At 38.7% G+C, this 20172-nt stretch overlaps 1 protein-coding gene across 2 annotated transcripts in view; it reads left to right on the top strand.

Moving 5' to 3' along the window:
* Positions 1–20172, top strand: part of LOC106950493 (zinc fingers and homeoboxes protein 2-like) — a 154602-nt gene that overhangs the window by 19768 nt on the left and 114662 nt on the right. The window lies entirely within an intron of this gene.

Below are 20172 nucleotides of genomic sequence, written 5' to 3' on the forward strand. Positions count from 1 at the left end.
TTGCAGTGAGTTTGCTCACTTTCAGTGTGTGTATAGGAGGCTCCTCCAGAAAACAGGTTTCCTGACTGTAGTTCAGAGCAGCTCACTGTCACTTTCACCAGGGAGTTGAAGTGACTGCTCTTTAAAGCAAGTGCTAGCCTGGGTGGTTTTTCTATTAAACATGCTCTTGAACTATTTTTTTTTTTTAATGGAACCAAGGAAGTAGACTACCTTACTTGCTTTGCAATCGATTATTTTACAGAGCATTCAGTTGTTCTCTTTATTGTATTTTGTTCATTGGCTCTCACTCGACCTCAGTAGCTGCACTCTGTAAAGTATTTTAAAGTATTTGCCATGTATCAATTTGTTTCTCTCCTGCAAAGAAAACAGTCTCTAACCAAAGGACCTGCTGGGCTTCGTTTGCCGTAATGCAGGTGGTTTCCTGGTGTGATGTGGTGAAGAAAAGGCTGAGCCAAAAATCAAAGCTCTGGATTAACTGGTCCGTCTACGTTCCGGCACATAACTATGGTCATGAGATATAGATCATGATTAAAAGAACAAAATCCAGGATAGAAGCAGCTAAAATTAACTTCCTCCTCATGGTGGCTGAATTCAGCGGTAGAGATTGGGTGAAGAGCTCCATCATGTGTAGTAGAGGCTCTGCTTCTCCACATTGAAAGGATTCAGTTGAGGGATCTGATCAGGATGCTCATGGGCTCCTCCCTTCAGAGGTCTTACAGGCATGAGGAGACCCCAGGGTAGAACCTTTTCCGGAGGGAATATATGTCGTGTCTGACCTGGGAATTCCTTTAGATTCCTTGAAGATGTTGCTTGGGAAAGGAATATGTAAGGTTCCCTCCTGGACCTATTGCCTCCATGAGTAGACTAAGCTTTTAGAAACACATAAATTGTAGCTAATGATGGGTTGCATAACCGACTGAGCCCTTCCCTATGTTTGTTCAGTAGTTTATATAAGAGTAGTCACTTCCCAAAGTTAGGAATCTAAGGTTCAGCAATGGACCATCAGATAAGAAATGTCACCTTCTAGAAGGGACTAACAGCACCGATTCATTCAGCATTCAGGCTGTGGGAGAGCGAGAGAGAGAGCTGGATAGAAAAGCTGCACTTTGTTTAGCCTTCCTGGTAATTGTAGTCTCCGCTTTATCCATTAATGCTTTCAACTTCTGTTGGGTTTGCAAATGTTAGCAGTGTTTTCGAAATCTCTTTGACGTAACATAAGTCTTTTTAATTCACAAAGGAATACACACAGAGACCTTGGTTTGCAGCTAAAGCTATGATCATTCCCAAAAGAACTGAAAAGTCATCTTAGGAAAATCTGTAATGTGTAGAAAAGTTGTAATCTCCTGTAAACCTTTGGTCAAAATAGTTTTCATGGGGCTGAGTCTAATTCTTACAGAGGTTCCTGTGGTAGGACTTTGTTTTCTAAAGGTTGCGTTTCATTGGTCTCAGTAGCCGCTATCCTGCACCTCTTGGTTGCATCCTGACTACCAACGCCTGAATCAAATGGCTGAATTATCTTCTTAGCATGTTGGCAAGTTTTGCTAAGTCCTGGTTTTGTTTAGATGGAAAATCTAATAGTTATGTATCTTTTTACACATGGAGCAACTCTTGGAAATTTCCCTGGTGATATTACTAAATATTTTTACTCCTGTCCTACCTGCCGTATGTGGCTCCAGACAGCATTCAGACAAAAGGAATTATAAACTTGTGCAATAAGCAAGCACACTTAAGCTCATATGTTTCCTTCTTCACTTTTTATTGTGGTTGAAAATTCCAAGTTTTGGTGAAGTGTAGACAAGGCGTAAGCCACAGAGACTATTTATAGGCTTAGGCGGCTCAGGGCTTGCACCATTCTGCCATTTCTCTGCCTGACTCATCTCCATGACAGGGTAGGAACTTCTGTGTTTCTTCACCAGCTGCTGGAGGCGATGGGCTTTCCAAATTAGTCAGGCACTCCTTGCTCTTTTACTAGGCAAATTAATTGAATTTAAATTTGTTTTTAGGAACATCCGGGCTTTTTTGCTGGTTTCTTGCCAAAATGAGTATTCCTGCAGGGAGCAGAGATCACCCAGATGCATTCAAACTGAGTCACTGTGGCTGGGGCATAAGCTGACTTTCTGCTGAAAAAAAGTTTTTAATTTGCATCAACAACCAAATTACTGAGTACACTTTGAATTAAACTTTAATTTTACTTAAGCTGCACTCATGAATGTTTATTCTACATTTTCTGATGAGCATAATCAAAACCAGATTTGGGATTTTTAGAATAATTAGATGAATACTGAAACCTTGAAGCTGTTCTCAATTAAGGTTGTATATTCTTCTTGGATGGTAACTGGCCTTGTACAGATTTTAACATGAGTTCTTTGAAAATTGACCATTAGATGCTGAACTAGGAACTTTTGAAACCATTTCTTCACTTCCTGCAAAACCTTCTCATTTTAGCTAATCAAATGAATACATGGAATAGAAAGAAACTTTGGCTAAATAAGGAACAGACCAACATCTAGTGTGACATATTTAAAGTTTTTTTTAAAAACACTGCAATATAAAGAGCAAACTACTCACTTCAGATGTGACTGTTTTACATAGTTATGAATCTGGGATTTTCCATGTTTGTCATCTATTTTGATGGATTAAATACAGAGAGCAAAAAAGTTTATTCAATTCACTGAGTGGAACTTATCAAAGATTTGCTGATTTTGATTGCTTACAAATTAAATAACTTATACTTTGAGAATAAAACAGAATATAGATTGAGATATTTAGTCTGTTGCTCATTTTTCTGTTTTAGTATTAACATATTTTCACATTTCCACAACATTAAGAAAAAGCTTTCTAACCTGATGCAAGTTAAAAGGCTTAAATGATGCCGTGTTATTGTAATTGATTTGGAGGAGGAAGGGAGCTGCTATGTTAAACTAGAATCAGCATGTGGCAATTTAATAGAAATCGTATGCCAGTTTGAAACTCAGCTAATAAGAGACGCAGAAAAATAATATTTTAATCAAGTTTTGTTGCGCATTATTGACTTGCTGTGTTTTGGCCAGGGGCAGAAAAGAGCAAACTTATTCTTACTAAAACTGAGACACAAAGTTTTGTGTTTTTGACATATTGTAGATTATTAATCATTTTGTAATGAGAATCAGCTGAGAAGTCGGTGCCAACTGGGTCGAAAGGCACAAATGTTTTGACATGCAAAGATCTCTGCAGCAGAGGCCACAGAGGCTGCTTGCTCATGCTGTGAAAACAAATTCTTAAAATTGTTTGGAAAATGAAATGTGAAACATAGGCAAAAGCAACAAACTGCATTGGCCGGTGAAGGCCTGACCGAAACTCCATCAGTCTGCACCTTCATCAGTACTCCTCAAACCTGAAACGACCTTCCCACTCCTGTCGGAGCAGAGCTGCTGCTGTCCTCTGAGTGTTGGGGGTTGAAAACTAATCTGTTCAAGAAGTACCTCACATCGCCATCATGTTCCTCTTCAATCATCCATCCCTTTCCAGCTTCCTCCTCCTCTTCCTCCCTTTATCCATCCTGAAGTAAAATTAAAAATCTTTCCCTCCTCTGTCCTGGTGCTTTTTGGATTTCATTTTAATTCATTCAGTAACATTGACTTTGACTGTTGACCTCTGCGCTCTCACTGGAACCAAACCTTTATTATGCACCAGTCTGCACTGAGGCTTACAACAGCCAGGATGTTATTGTATTTAAGGAATTGTAAGGTTCAGTTGAGGGACAGGTACAAAAATCCTTTGCAAAGTTGATTCAGAGTGTGGGTAAAGAGAGGTTTTTGTCTAAGTTTGGAGAAAATTTCGAGGTGTTGCGCTGTAAATGAATGCATTTAGGAAAGGGATAAGCTGTATTTAATAGCAAGGGCATCTTAGGTGAAAACTAGAGCCATGTAGCTTACACCACAGAATCCGTTGATTTGTTTCCCATCATAAGAGATTGAGAGCAAAGTGTTCTTTGCTGCAACTTTATTGCCTTCCTGGGTTCCACTCAGAAGCAAGAAATCTCTCCCCATCCCCGCACCCTCCTAAAATCGAGAAGGGGACAAATCAAGCCTGCTTCTCAATTCACTCCTGAACGACAGAACAAGGGTCTGAATGGGTGAAGGAGATCCAAAGGGAGAATTAGAAGCCGGGCTGTTACTCGGACTTCATGTTCAAAGGTACAAATTCTATTTCTAGTTGAGACGAGGAGGAACTAGGGATGAACCGAACTCTTTAAGCATTTAAAAGCAAAGAAAAGGACACTTTATGCCAACAGTCGTGGGTTTTAACTCTAATCCATTTAAATGTTTGAAAGTAAACTGCAATAAAATTTTTAATTTTACAAGCATTTTTCTTTTTTATTAGAACTTAATTTGTTTCCATTCTTCAGCAAACAAATGAATGACACAAACTGAAAGTCCAAGTAGACACTCTAATGTGAGAACAACCTTGTTTAAACATGGACAGTGTGAAGAATAGAGCTGCCTACCTTCAATGAACTGCTTAAACCAAAACCTTCTGGTCTTCTTTTTTTTTTTTTCAAAATTCTCTTCAGGTGCTTTCTTTCCAGTTCCATATCTACCAAAGTAAACATTTCCTATTCTCTATCTCATGTTGTTGAGAATATCTGGCCGGTTGGACCTCCCTATACCTTCAGAACTGCCTTAATCGACTTTTTTGAGCTTTACATCATTTTATAATGTTATTCCCTCATCAAAAACATACATGGGGAGTTGCCTTGATTCTTTCATGCATGTTTGAGAAATCTTTGAATCTCCAGTGGAAACCATCCAGGTGTGCTAATCGCCTGGGTGATCCGAGCCCTTACTTCTCCTCAGAGTTGCGGTTTCCAAGCTGAGAGTTGGGAGTATTTGAACTTCATGCATCAGAAGATGCGTACACTGGTCTTAAAGGGATGAACAGGGACAGCAGCAATACTCAGGTAAGTAGCTGAGGGGCGTACAGTATGCAAAAAAAAAAAATTTAATAAAATAAAATAACACCTCACCATTACTCCGCTGCCACCAGTGTGAACTATTATTAGAAGCCAGAATTGGTCCTTAGCTCAAAAGTTTACTCCCAATTCAGACCCTACCTTCTGGAACTCAAAGCTACAATTCAGACTCTTTGGTACAGGAAATATTTCTTCTGTGGGTGTTCAGTTTTGGAGAACCTGTGTGCAATTTAATTTTCCTATTCTGACAGGAGCAGCACTCAGTGTGGTCTTTATGTAGGTGTAACCCATCTGCTTTCAGGACCAACATGCATTTAGAGATGATATTCTGCATATTATAATAAGTACTTATTTAAGGCACTGCTGTCTTTATGTCATCTTAAACTAGCCCCAACATTTTTGTCTACTCACTGGAATTTTTTTCTCAGTATAGCTGAGAGATGGTAGTGCCGTGCATAAAAATCCCAGCCAATTAACAGTTTTTGAAATACTCTTGATAGACCAGTCTGGACCACACCAAATCCAGAAGCCTTTGATAGTTCGGTAGACTCTGTTTGATTGGGGAAGAAATTTGCGAGATTTGTTAAATTTTCAGCTTGTATGGTTTGCTTTCACACTGCATTGTGTCAAACAAACCAAACAAATCCTTTGAGCAACCTGTTTACCCCCTGGCTGTGGCAGAGCTGCACCACACCAAGAACCACTGAAGGAAGCAATACGCAAACCTCTGAAGAAAGCTCTTTCTTTTTCATGAAATGTAAACGAAACCATCAGATTTTACCGGCTGTAGCATTTTGTTTTCGTCTTTGGAAAAAGTTCACGTCATTTCTCCTGCTAGCGTTAGACACATGGGTTTGTGTTTGTTGTATTTACCCAGGATGCCCTGTGCTGTATTCTACTTGGTGCTTTTGGAGCGGCCTCTGGTCCGCTTTACTTTCACTGCAAATGAAGGAGAGTTTGATTAAAATTAACTTAACAGGGTTGGTGTGAATGCAGCCTAAATTTGATTTGACCCATTGTTGGGGGTTGAACTGTAGGAAGGGGTGTTTACTGTCTCCAGATGCCTAAATGCATTAGGTTTCTGCTATTTGACTGGCTAAATTACTCTTTGTATTAATGAGCAATTGGCCTGGAGTACCTAATAAAGTGGCCAGTGAGTATATATTAATGCATTTCTCTGCACCAGTAATTATCACTTGGATATTTCTTAAGCTAGAACATTTTGTCCTTTTCATGTTGAATCAGATTTTACTGACAGGAAACTGGGAAGGCAGGTAAACCTTTTGGAAATAATTATTCTGAACATTGGTAAAGAAAGGCATATTTGACACTGTTCCGACATTTTGAAAATATCTCCGTGGATGAATAACTTTATCATCACTGTAATTTCCTCTTTTGGCTTTACAGCTGTTGTTTTGAGGACTGTAACCAAAGTGTTTCTTTGGTCTGAGTTGGGATATTTAAGACTGTTGAAAGCAGATTTTGATTATTTACAAAAGAAGGATTTTTTTAGCTACACTAATTAGCAAGCCTCAGCTGTGTGTGCTTCAGAATGTAGAATTTTATAAGAATATCCCCAAACTGAGAGCTATTGAACAGAAATCCTTTTCCTGAAAGAAGTCCATCTGCCTTCTGATTTTATTTTTCCTCTTTGGCATTATTTCTATTTGGCTGCTTTTTCCTGTGTATTTCATACATGCATGTTCATGCCACAGCTGCCCCCCCCATCCCAACATGCCCCCACCATCACCACCCTGCCTCCTAGTTTCCCACAGTTCCTGCTTCACCCATTGAACCCAGCCACCAGCCCAGGAGTGGAAGAGGGGGAACAGCAGGAATGTGGCTCCCAGATCCAGCCAAAAACACGAAACGAGGAAGGCAGCACCGACATGCTCCGCCCCCTCAGGGTCGGAGCTCCCTTTCTGACTGGCTGGCTGCTGTAGGCTGACCACTTATTCGCCGTTCCCATTGGCTGTCTTTTAGTCTTTACCTCCTGCTGCTCTCCAGCGTATCAGAGTGCTCCCACGCTGTTTAAAGTGTGTGTGTGTGTGCGTGTTATCACTCTGATCCTTTCCGACAGCACCGTCTTGAGTCTTGCCTAGTTTCAACACAGTGTTGGATCTTTTTTTGTTTTTTTTTTTTGTTTGTTGCTTAGGACTGTATTCCAGGTTGGCTCTTGTTAAGTTATGTACAGTCGTATTAAAGAAGCCATGCATGCGTTAGTGTCCCTACATTTTTACCATAAAAAAAAGAAAAAAAGCAGTGGCTGTGTATGAGGCGAGCAGTATAGTTTTTGTGAGACGTTTTCTTTTTTCCAACAGATTTGTGCAGTGCGGCATCAAAACCAGGCCAAATGCATGGCTATAAGCCAAGTTTCTGCTCCACTATTAATAGAATACACTTTATCCTACAGAGGAAAATGATAAAGAGAAGTCGGGTCAGTCGGCTGTGTCTTCTGGGACGTTGACTGGGTTTTAATGCAAGAATGCAGAGTCTTTAAGAAGGTTTTCAGTAGGAAGGGAAGGCAGAAAACTTTGATTTAACATCTTAGATAAGTAGTGAGAGGAAGTCAGAGGTCAGTGAGATGATGTCTGGAAAGCAACTATAGCAAACTTTTGTTTTTTTTCTTTTAACCTTGTTTACAAGATTTTTGTTTTGGTAGAACTGTCCTATAAAGACTGCAAAGATATATTGAGTCAATAACAGAAACTGGATTTATTTTTTTAAACCTGCAGAGTTTAAAATGTGTTTTTTAGGACATATAAACAAAAATTGAATCTTTTGCCAACTTGAAGTTACAACCATCCGGAAGGCAAAACCTCTTAAATTTTTGAAAACTTCATGAATCAAACATTTCAAAGTCACATTTAATTTATGTAAATTGATTAAGGATGTGTTTCACTAATGGCTTGAATCAATTTTCTTAAGCTTTTGTTTTGCATGTCAAGAGACTTTGATGCAGAATTTTCATTCTTCTTAAATGTATTCAAACCAATGTGTGATTTGTATGCAATAATTCAAATGTAGGCCATTTTGCAAAAATGGTACCAAAGTCCTCCTCCTAAAAATGTAGATTTGTCTTTGTTCAATGAGAATCTCTCATTCTCCAGCACAGCTGTAAGTTTTCCTTGAATTTTGGAAAGTGCTTCTTCCACTTTTGACATTTAAATCAAGGGGGGGAAAAAAAAGTAATTTGCAGGTCCTGGCATAAAAACCTTGCCCTTCTGCAGGCTTAAGCTGGGTGTGATCTGACTGTGTGCTGAAAGTCGTGAATGAAAGTAAATGTGCTAAAAGAAATATCAGAATATTGTGTGTTTATTTCTAATTGAGTGTTTTTGCAGAAAGGGATGGGGAAAAATACATTCCCATTCATACCTACCTTAATATCTAGATATCACAAATAATGATATTTACAAACATTTAATGTGAATATTTGTAAAACCTTCCCCCAATATGAAACACATTTTGAGAGTCTTTTTCGATTTGTCTCTGTTATTTTGGATAAATCTTTAAAAATAAGCTTTGAAAAGGATAAAGGACACTGATTGTTTCCAGAATTAATACACACAGCCTCATTGAGTTTAGATTAGATTTTTTTGTGTCCTTAATTAGATATTGGCTGACATGAGATTTGCTCGGTTTGACAGCCTTGAGCAGAAAAACATGTAATTGTGATAACTGCGTCAAAGTTAAAAAAACAAAATGTGAAAACCTACCTGTTTTTACTTTGAACAGAAAAGCATCAATTTCTGCTACAAAAACGATGTAATATGTTGATCATGAAATTATTAATTAAAACAGAAAACAAAGTAAAGTAAATCTAGTGATAACTTTCGGTAAGCACGCTGATTGGGCACAAATATGCTGTGTCAGTCTTTCTAGAGTAACACGAAGAAGCTGGTAGTCACTGGTTAGTTAATGTGAGTATCGGTTCAGCCACTACACAGTTGTCTTTGCAGCAGACATGCCTTGTTACATGTCAACTGTAGTTTTAAAAAAAACAAATTTTCTCAATAAGAGTGATGGTTGGGCTTTCCAAACTGCTGACTTTGTCTTTCTTGTAGGTAATGGAAATGATGATTCTTCTTTTAGCCAGCTGACCAACACTGTGGACAAAGAACAGTGATGTATTCCTCTGTGGCCAGCAATTGCACTTTTTGATTAATTTACTTTAAACCACAGGATCAGTATGATGATTTGTGCGGCTTTAAAACTTTTGTGTGCCTCATTACCAGAAATCTACCCAAGCTTATCCTAGACGCCGTTGTTTGAGCCCAAGAAGTTTGACCAGGTCTGTAATGCAAAGAACTGAAGCTGTGTACTCAAAATAAAGTAGGACTTGCAGAACTCAAGAACCTTGGTGTTAAAAAATATTATCAGAGATAGAGAAACAAAATTGTCCTCACAATTTTAAGTTTTGTTTTTTTAAAACTACAAAAATAGTAAAACGAGTTAATTTGAGGATTGTCATGATAGAAGATTTCCACCAAAACTAGCCAAAACTTTGTTTTTTTGACCTGCCCTTTCTTGTTAGCACATGACTCTCATAAAAGCCAAAACAGAATGTTAGTCAGCTGTCTTCAAAACCAAAACATTTCTGCCTAAACCCACAGCTGGACTTATGTCAAGCCAGCTGACCAACATTGTGGACAAAGGACAGTGATGTATTGCCCTAAGGTCCTAGCAGTCCAGCTTTGGGCTTAGAAATAGTCAAAGTATTTGACTCTTTCACATTTACTTGGCTTTCAACACCAGTGGGATCTAGTTTTAAATTGTATGTTTTTTGTTTTTAAACTGTTTTTGAATTACTTTTTTTTATTATGTTGTGTTTTTAAATTGTACAGCACTTTGTATCAACTGTGGTTGTTTTAAAGTGCTTTATAAATAAAGTTGGTATGGTATGGTATGGTATAGAGACTGCAGGAGAGAACTCACAAAAAAAAAAAAAAAGTCTATGTTGCGCCTACCAAACACATCTTCGTCTGACACCCATCAGGGAGGTCGTTACTCATCTGGAACCCACTATCCTTTTGGTTTCTACACCTGTTGCTCATTCCATTAATTACAGGCTCTGGAAGCATGTGGCCTTCATGGACATCAAGGCAAAGAAACCTCACCTCAGAAAGCCCACACAGAATTATTAAAACCATAGTAGCTACAGTATATGTTTAGCACATATCCACCTCTCCAGCATCGTGATATAAGCAGCATAGTTTGTTTTTGACCCCCACTCAGACGCAGTTGAGAATCAGTGGGTGCAGTTGCAGATGTTGCTCTTGTCACTTTAACATGTCAGTTCATGTGAAGGAAAGACCAGGAAATACTTCCCTGCACTGGAAGTATTAAGTTGTGATTATCTGATCAGAACGGATTGTCCCCCTCCTTAGTAGCTTTGTTTAACAATTTACTGGCAGCAATAGGTCAAGCTGAGTTTAAAAACCTGGCTAAGCACACGGTGACATGCTGATTTTTGGCTTAAAGCACACGTAAAAGCCTGACAGAGCCCCTGAAAGCATACTCACTATGCAGTTAAATAACTAACGTCTGGCTTTAAGTGCCATAAATAGGCTCTAAAAAGGTTTCACGTCGCTTTTGTAAAATTTTGCCAACCTTGACTATGGCTGGTTTCTCATTGTATTCCTCCGGCAATCATTCGAAGCGGAGGATATCATTGATTGGCAGCATCTGCAAGAGTCCTCACGGCTCGGCTCCAAGTTCAACAAATTTGAACTTTACATAACGGAAATCCTGGCAGGGCTTTTTGCAAAATGTGCATGTCATGGAACCAGGAAGCCTGTTGCAATGCCTTTTCAATTTCCAGATTTCTACATAGAAAATAAAGTGCAATCAAAGCTGAACTAAATCTTTTCAGGGGGGAGAATTTATTAATTTTAGCTTGAAACACAGATCGGAGATGAATGGAGCTCATGGAAAGTGGCACTTGGTTTTACCGTTTATCTTTCAGCGATACTAAAAATGATAGCAAGCATACATACCGCAGCTGAACAGGAAATTTGGACTCGTGTGTTGTTTTGACAGCATACAAGCTCATTGGCTCATGCGAACACACCCCTTTCATTTTGCTTTCTGGTGTATTTCCACCCTAACATTCATGTGAATGTGGCACATCATGCCTTTCCACTTCTCTGTCTTGCACCTTTATTTATTGCTTTCCCTATAATTCAGCAGATTCTCTGCTAGAAACTGTCCAGATGGATAATCATATTAAAATTAAAGCACACACCGGTGGATCCTGACAGCCTAGCTGTTGATGGGTTTGTGTGTTTTAGCTAATTAATGTCTCAAGATTAATGTGTTGATGATTAAATGGTGTGAAAACATCACATATTCTGTGTTTAAAAAGCCACAGTCTTTGCCTTCTTTCAGCGCCAGGAGGCATTTTGTCAGAGGAAGCATTCATTAATCTTATTTATTTTACTAATGTATGGCATTTTAATAAGGGGAAGCTAACTGTTGACATTGTGAGAAGGCGCCGGACTTGGAAGCAGACTGCAGGGTCGAGATTGTCTGGAGGCTCCCGTCAGGTTCCTTTTTGTTTTGTGTGTTTTTTTTTGTTTTTTTTTTTGTTTTTTTTACTTCTGAGGAAAGAGGTATTTGGTCGGAGCCTGGCTCTTCCTCTCATCTGCATCCTATTTGAATTTCCTGCTTGCATAATTCCTTAGTTAATGGGGAACTGCTCGGCACTGCCACAGCTGTTTTGCCTTTCCTGCCTGGCAAGAACGACGCTCACGCGGTGGGAGGAGGGCGGGAGGCGAGGCCAAAATGTTTAAAAAGGAAGAAAAAAAAATCTGCAAGTCATGTGGTGCAAAAATACAGTACAAACAACGTGTGATCCCCCCGGGGATGGACGATGAGGAACGGAGCCAAATATCCACCCACCCCATCCTTCTATTCCCCCTTTTGCCCCATCTACACACACACAAGCACTAAAAATGACACACCCCTTTCAACAGAGCTTCACTGAGCATGTGCAGTGATAGTGATGAGCCTCTCTTTTTCCCTCTTAAGTTCCCCCACCCCCTCCTCTTCATCCAGTCCTCAGCTCTGCCATGCTGGTCCTGTAATTGGCTGGAAACAGGCTCTGGGCAGCACCAGCACATTGCACCAGTCGGCCTTCAACCAGCCACATTAATCTGTTTATGCATTCACAGACCCATTAGAGGCTGTTTGTTCGCTCATTAGTGAACCTGGGCTGGAGTTTGAACCCCGCCACAGCCGCTTTAATCGCTCCGAGAAACGCAGAATGTGCGGGAATTTGTGGCAAAGACGTCGGCCCCCATTAGCAGCTGACAGAGTTTCCCTGTTTAGCTCGGAGCGAACCGAGCGGTGGCACAGTTTGTCCTGAGCTCCGAAGGTTTTAGGTCCTGTATTTAAACAAATCTAAAGGGGGGGGGGGTTAGAAGCTTTGAGTGAAAGGCCCATTAAAGTATTATATCAGAACACTTAATAGATCCATTCATTTGTTAAATGTGTTTTTTCTCTGTGATGTGGGTCAGGGTTGGTGTCTGGCTCCTGTCTGCTTCAGGCAAAATACAACCCTGTTATAGACTTTGAAAAGTTTCTTCTTTATGTCAGCCAAAGACAAAATGTTCCCATTTCTGTGTCTGCATCACATAAAGTGAACAAAGTTCCATTTATATAAAACCATCATAAAAGCAGAATTTTAGGACGTTTTCTGTGGCGAACTGTATCGAGAACATTCCCTAATTTATAAAACATGTCATTTTTGCAGTTTTCTTTACTGCTGTTCTCGTTTATGTTTTATGTCTAATGTTTTAAACACCCGATGACCTCCTATCTCCAGCAGTCATTGAGCAAGAGGCGGGGTGCACCCTGGACGGCGTTCAGTCCATCACACGGCAACACACGTGACAAAAAAAATCATGAACACATAATGATACTTTACAATTTAGAGAGACCAATTGACCTGACTGGTCATGTTTTTGGACTGTGGGAGAAACCGGAACACCCAGAGAGCACCGACATGGATAAGAGGCAAACTCATTGCAGAAATACCTCAGATGGGGCTTCAAACCCAGGACCTTTTTGTTGCAAGGCACCAGTAGTACCAACTATGCCACTGTACAGCCACAGCCAAGAAATCCTACATAACTCCAATATTGCAAGCAGATATTGTGATGACATTTGTTAGATTGTGTAGCTCTACTAGGGGAGATACATTAGAGCGATGGTGGCAACAGTGGTTGGTGTTCATCCTTTCATCCAGCTAGCAATGGTGCTTGAATGTGACACTTGAAATTTGTTGTCCTACCCATCAGACAATCATTGCTTTCAATGTGCCAGTAAACCACCTTTGCTATAGTAGGTTAACCGTACGCCATTATTGCTTCCCAACACTGTTGGAGAACATAAACCACACCTAAACCGTGCCGTCCCCAACCAGATGGCTTTGTTTTTTTTTTTTTTTTTTGCGGTCTGGTTATGACTGCACCTTGCCCTCTTTTATAATTAGAAAAAAATGAAGAGCAGGCTTTGAGGTTTCATCCAGCCATAAATTATTGATTAAGAAGGCGGAGCCGTGTAGTAAGCAGGTTAGATAACATTTTTATTTCAGCGAGATATTTTTACATTGGTGCTGTTACAAATATAGTCCAATTTGTATGATGAACAAACAGCCTGATTATTGTTTCCAGTGAGGTTTTCATCCTGTTGTAGTACAGCCCACTGATTTGTCTGGGTATTTTTAAAGCCTTTAGTGGCTGATTGCTGCAATTTCTGCCAAAATCACACCTACTTCTAGACTCAAAACTCAATTGGACGGAAACTGAATTTGCATAGTTTACGTCGTATCTATTACAGACGTATTAAATAAATGGCAAAAAAAGCTTTTTAGAAAACAGAAAATTGACCACCTGTGTCCAAAGCATGCTGATTTATTATTATTAGTGAAAAAGTTTTTTTTTTTTTTTTTTCCTTGTTATGGATTTCTTTTTTGCTTTTCACTCACTTGAATGTTTCTGATCATCAAAGAAAGGAGAGAACGGCAAACAAGTTAGTTGTAGAAACATGATTTCATATATGGTTGGACTAAAGCAAGTAAAATCAGCCACGCCCAATGAGAAAACATAATTACCCTTTACTCCTAGTAACTGTTGTGCCACTCTGATCTGTAAGAACAACCGTGAAGTGTTTGCAAACGTTTTTGCATCTCTGTGGAAGAATGTTGGGCCAAATCATCTTGGACCAACATTCAATCACTACTGGGAAGGTTTAGCATCTATTTTGTGTTTGTTTTTTGTTTTTTTTCTTTTTGGCTGTTGGCTCTCACTGATTTGCAGAAGTTCCAGCTTTGCAGCCCCTTCAGACTGATGTATACCAGCGACAGTGACTTTTTGTTTCTCATGCATTTATTTTTCTTCCTTGGGGTCATGACATGTCACTTCTTAAGATCTTACCTCCTATTTCCTGTTATCAAACAGGTTTTATTGAAGTGATTTCTTGATTGCACACGAATGACCTCCTACCTCCAACAGTCAGAATTTTAGGACGTTTTCTGTGGCGGACTGTATTGAGAACATTCCCTAATTTATAAAACATGTCAGGAATCATGTAGAGGTGGCTTGTGAAGCTTTCTAACTTTTCTTTAATCACAGTTAATTCATGATTTGAGAAGGGCAACAATGATATTTTTCTTCAGTCAAAATAATTTTCACTACCAAGTGAAAATAGCATCTACAAAAAGCATTTTTGAATTGTATCCGTTTTTAAAAATTTAAAAAAGGCGATTTTGAAAAAAAAAAAAAAAAAGATAGAAAGGGGGGACATGTTTTTCCAGAGCACTGTATGTCTAACAACAATTTTAATTAACAATATTTTAATTAATACTAAAAATGTAATATGTTTAATATAAAAAAAATAATTGTACTCAATGTTTATTGTTTAAATGGTAAACAATTATAGTATGCAACACGACAACAGTTGTATCGCTGTTCATCAGGGTCATTTGGAGTTCAGGCTTTACAGTTGACATTTCAAGCTGTGACATGTGACATTTATACTTTAATTTTTCTGTCAGTGTCATTTTGGTCATTGTGATACAAACAAAGAAATGATGAATGCAAAACACAAAGGCCGAGCTGCTGAAGATTTTGTTCAAATTTAAATAATGCCGGACTGTTTTTTCACACTGTAATACTGGACCGTATTCTGGATGAGCCTGACAGGAAACCTCTGACACACACACTCAGACATAATGCAATCAATGAAATCTTATTAGATGTTTTTAACTTTGGCTTGGTGTGTGTGTGTGTGTGCTCTTGTGTACACAAACTTGACGTTTCCAGATCAGTCCCAGTCTGTTTTTTATTACTTTCTCAGCATGTGGGGAAGGCTCTCTTTTTATTTTCAATCTTCATTCAGCTCTTTGAGTCTTTGTTCTGTCCTGTTATTAACTCGGATGAGCACCGGTCATCCTGACATATTGAGACCTCAGAAACAAGAGATTTCGGCTCTCCTTCACCAATAAATGCGGTGGAATTTTACTGCTGTCCAGATCATAATGAAATCTGTGGCCTCTTTGTTATGCAGCCCCGGCCATTGTTATGATCCGAGTTCCGAGAGAGATCCCTGAACTCTGGGCCAGGCCTTTATTGTCACAATATTATGTTAGAGGGCTAAGATATTAATTTTTACAACAATATTTATGTAATTTGAGCTGAACATTTAGATGAAAAGCAGATGTTTTACCTCCCTTCAATATACAGTACTTAAATCTTGAGTTTTCAGTGTAATCTGAACTGAAAGTACATATTTATCTGATTAGGTTCAGGGGTGAAATGTTTATTTAGATCATAAAGTAGGTGTACCCACATGCATACGACCGTTATTTTCACAGTACCATAAAATTGATTATGAATATCACAATTTTCCTTTGTCATGACATTAGATTAAGAATATGATGTCTGGTGGACACTCATTTGCCATTTTATCGTTGAAGATTGTACTTATTAGAACGCTAGCAAATAGCCCACATTTAACTCACTCCTTTTTTGGCATCATGATGTTTCATGCACTCTCTATGAACTTTTAATAAGTTCTGGATAAAGTGTGGACATTAAACCCAATCGAAGTCCACCAAACTGATAGCATATATTATTGGCATCAAGAACTTGAATGCAATTGCACCTTGTATTTAATACCAAACATTGCATCAGAATAGTTGACCATTAAGAGTTTCAATGAGGTTGGCACAAAACATTAACAAGTGGGCACAACATAATTGTTTCCATTCCAAGTGAAACGTAATTAAACAAGTGTGCTGCTGCTTGTCGTCACTTTTGAAAGATATGTTAAATTCCCAAGTTTCATCAATTTTTAGCAATCAGTAGTGCAAATAAATGCTCAAAGAAATTAGTATAATCACTTGTTACTGCATGTAAAGTTTCCAGGTTGCACATTCAAATAATAGTTTTATTTCAATAAATACTACATGAACGTTCTTAAATTCAGGATTTTTTTTTTTTTCTTAAATTGTTAGAATGTCCTTAAGAATTGGTTTGGTCATGTGCCATTAATTAAATGGATGATTTAAGTGTCCATTTGATTGGCAAAAGAAACAATCATCAGAACTAATTAGCTGTTAACCTTTCAAAACTAAATCAATTTGTCAATTAAAAAAAAACAGTTGCCTTGGAATCATTTCAACATTTAGTAAAATAGTGTTAAAGGGTAAAAGGTCGAAAAATTTGATCATTGGGTAAGATTCAAACACAGATTCAAAGCCGGCGGGATCATGTTTAAAGCTAATTCAAAGAAAAATAACAATGACTATCCGGCATGGGAACAACGAAATTTAAACATGAGCAACAGAAACAAAAAAAAACAAAACAAAACAAAACAAAGTACTTTATTGATTCCAAAAGGGAAGAAAAGGAGAATAATCCTTTGCTAATGTAAAGCATTTTTGGATTGCTTACAAAAAATGTCTAGCAAAATTCTGATACAAGCCAGACTGAACCATCCCAACATTAACAGTCTTCCATTTTAAGCTCATGTGCAGATACCAAAATCATAAATGAAAAGCAGCTTCTAAGCTTTTTGATATTTCCCAAAAGGTGTCCTTTGTTGACTGGGTGAATGTGTGTTACTCGTAGCTATTTTTGTCATTTGATTTTCTTAAATACTGGTTTGGTTAGCATAACGTTCCAGAGCAGGAACAAAACAAAACAAATGACAAAGAGCACTGTGATAACGTTTAACTTGATATGGCATGTTATTGGCACAGTTTGCTCCATAGACAAAAGCTAATCTTTATCTGAATCAGAGTATCCATTTCTTGGAGCAATGGCAAACATTCCCGCTCAGAAGATCTGAACTCATTGTGGGCTTGAGGTTCCTGTTGGTAAGTTTGGAAATCCCCAGAATGTCAGAAGTGTGTGGCTGTTAAGCCAAACACTTTTAGGAAGTTTTGTCTCAGTTCCCTAGGATTTGGGACAATATTAGTCAGCAGCAGAAGTTTTTGTCACATTGTTTGTAATGCTGAGGCCATTACGGCGTCATATAAAATGACTGAAGAGGAAAAGCTGTAAAGTTCGCAAGCATGTGCATTTTGTTACTGGAAATATTCAGATTTTACATCATTTTGGAAGCTTGCCAGTTTTCTATTTGTTGAAACAAACAAACCAGTTTGGGTGCACTTTAAGCTTAATGAACCAACAGTTTTTCTGTGGGTTGGTTGTTAGTGTTAGTGTCATCTGGATGCTTTGCCCTAATACTTTCAGGTTAGGGCTATACAAAAAAAAAAAAAAGAAGTATGTAGTTGTGATACTGTTACTGAATCTTGCAATGGCAATATTGTCAAGTTTTCTTTACTGTGCGATTCCCCACTTCAGAGGGATAGTCTCTACGATGAAACTTTTAACTGGATTTCACTCAAAGACCCTTCAATTTAGCTGCTCCATCTTTATTTTTGTATTATCACACCAAAAGCACCTGCTCTCTCTGATTGCTAGGAGATTGAGTCCACCTGGTTCTCATCACGACCAAACAGAGAAGCTGCAGAAAGGTGCAGCAGAGGGGAGTGGCTACCTGGCAGTTCGCATTTTGCATTGTGTTACTGGAAATATTCAGATTTTATGTCATTTTGGAAGCTTGCCAGTTTTTTATTTTTAGAAACAATTAAACCAGTATGGGTGCACCTTAAGCTCAATGAACCAACAGTTTTCCTGTGGGTTGGTTGTTCCCCTAACAGTTTCAGGTTAGGGCTATACAATTAAAATAAAAAAATAAAAAAATTTTAAAAAAGCATGTAGTTATGATACTGTTACTGAATCTTGCAATGGCAATGTCAATTCTGTTTAACAAACACCTGACTTTAACTTCTCATCCTTCTATTATATCTTTGGGATGCTGAATTTGCAAGCATGCTCCTTGAAATGAAATATTCCACCAAATATCACATTCAAGGAGTCCATCTTGATGTTATATTGCACACAGTCATAGAGATGGAAACATTATGCTTTACCAGCTCATTATCATAGAATCCACCGTGAAATTTACTCTTGTACCAAAAATTAAATAAATCTGAAGCAGAACTAGACCTTTTAACACCAAAAACTCACCAATAAGTTCATCAAGAACTTTCTAAACATTGAACATGGGCTCAGTCAAAGACCAGATTAAAGGGCGACTCTGACACAGTGGGAAGAGTATTCGTCTTGCAATCCAAATGTTGTGGTTCAATTCCAGATGTCGCATGTTGATGTGCCCCTGGGCAAGGTATTTGACTGCAAGTTGAATTGTGCTTATATAGACGATGTAGTGTGACTTTGTAAATGTGATTTTAATGGCCGTGATGACGAGAAAATGCTTCATAAATTCAGTCCATTATCTTGATCTCATTGAGATGCTGTGGCATGACTCGAAATGTGCTGTACATGCAAGAAATCCCTCAATAACCTGACAGCCTGTGTGGAGTGCAGCAAACCTTCCTCAGACTGACGTCTGAGAGACAAAGATGGCAACAAGAGGCCTCTCACCAAAATGTTATTCCAGCCAAGACCTGCTTGGGGTCCCGCCGTTACCTTTTAATGGACCTTTCTTATCCAGGCATAAAATAAATTAGATTAGGGATTGATGTGTGCACATTTGTTGATAAACAACTGAGGTGTCCTAAAAGGCTAAGTTATCCGTTTATGATTTATAGATTGAAAAATCTGGGAATTTGCTTTGTTCCAGCTTCTGTGCACTGTAAATCTGTAACAAAGTTCCAGACAACTGCAAAAACAGCTGAAACACTGAGTTCCTTTAAATAAAGGCTAAAACTTTGCAGTGTAGAGTTGCTTTTGAATGTTGACCAATATATATAATTTGTATTGATGATTTTGATGATGACTCTTGACAAAATGTGATATCTGTTACTCGTTTCTCAATTGGTGACCGTATGTTTTTATGATTTTGTTTTTGTGTGTGTGTGTGTGTGTGTGTGTGTGTGTGTGTGTGTGTTTATGTTTATGTTGTAAAGGACTTTGAACTGCCTTGTTGCTCAAATGTACAAATAAACGTGATTGATTAGCTGACAGATTGGCCTATCGGATGCGTTCAAGGAAAACTTGTCAAATTCCGATCTCTGATTAATTCCTGCAACTCTCGGGGAATGTTGTTTTATGGAATTCACAACTGCAATCTCCCATGTCTCCTCTCTGTTACTGCAAACAAAAATCCCCGTCTCTAATTGACCTGATTGATTAAATTCAGGTTTGGACAAGTAAAAAGGAGATGGGCAGATAGTGAGACGCCCCCTCACTGCTGCCACTAAAGGAGAAAACCCACAAAGCTAATTAAACAGTGCAGACTGGTTCATTTGCATGTTTTTGTAAGCATTAATTAAGATATGCAAAATATCCAGATGAGCAACACAGTATATCTAAGCGGCTTGCCAGAGCCCAGGTACAGGCAGGAAAATTGATTGAGGCCACGTCCTCCGCCGTCCCATCAATCTTGAGGCTGCCTGCGTCAGAGCGGCAGGGAGTGCAGCACGCGCAGGAATTTGTCTCTTTGACTTTGACACTTACATATGAATATATTTCATGTAGTGACACAGAGCAGACGCAGCTGAACCTCGTGTATGATGCAAGCAGACTGCAACACCTACATTGCATAGCACAACACGGATGAACATGAGAGGATTATGTATGTACAGTGGTGAGGAGGTGTGACTCATGTACAGTAGATTCGTTCTC

This window comes from Poecilia latipinna, unplaced genomic scaffold, assembly GCF_001443285.1.
Source record: "Poecilia latipinna isolate Pla-1442-1.1 unplaced genomic scaffold, P_latipinna-1.0 Scaffold403, whole genome shotgun sequence".
NCBI classification, from domain to species: domain Eukaryota; kingdom Metazoa; phylum Chordata; class Actinopteri; order Cyprinodontiformes; family Poeciliidae; genus Poecilia; species Poecilia latipinna.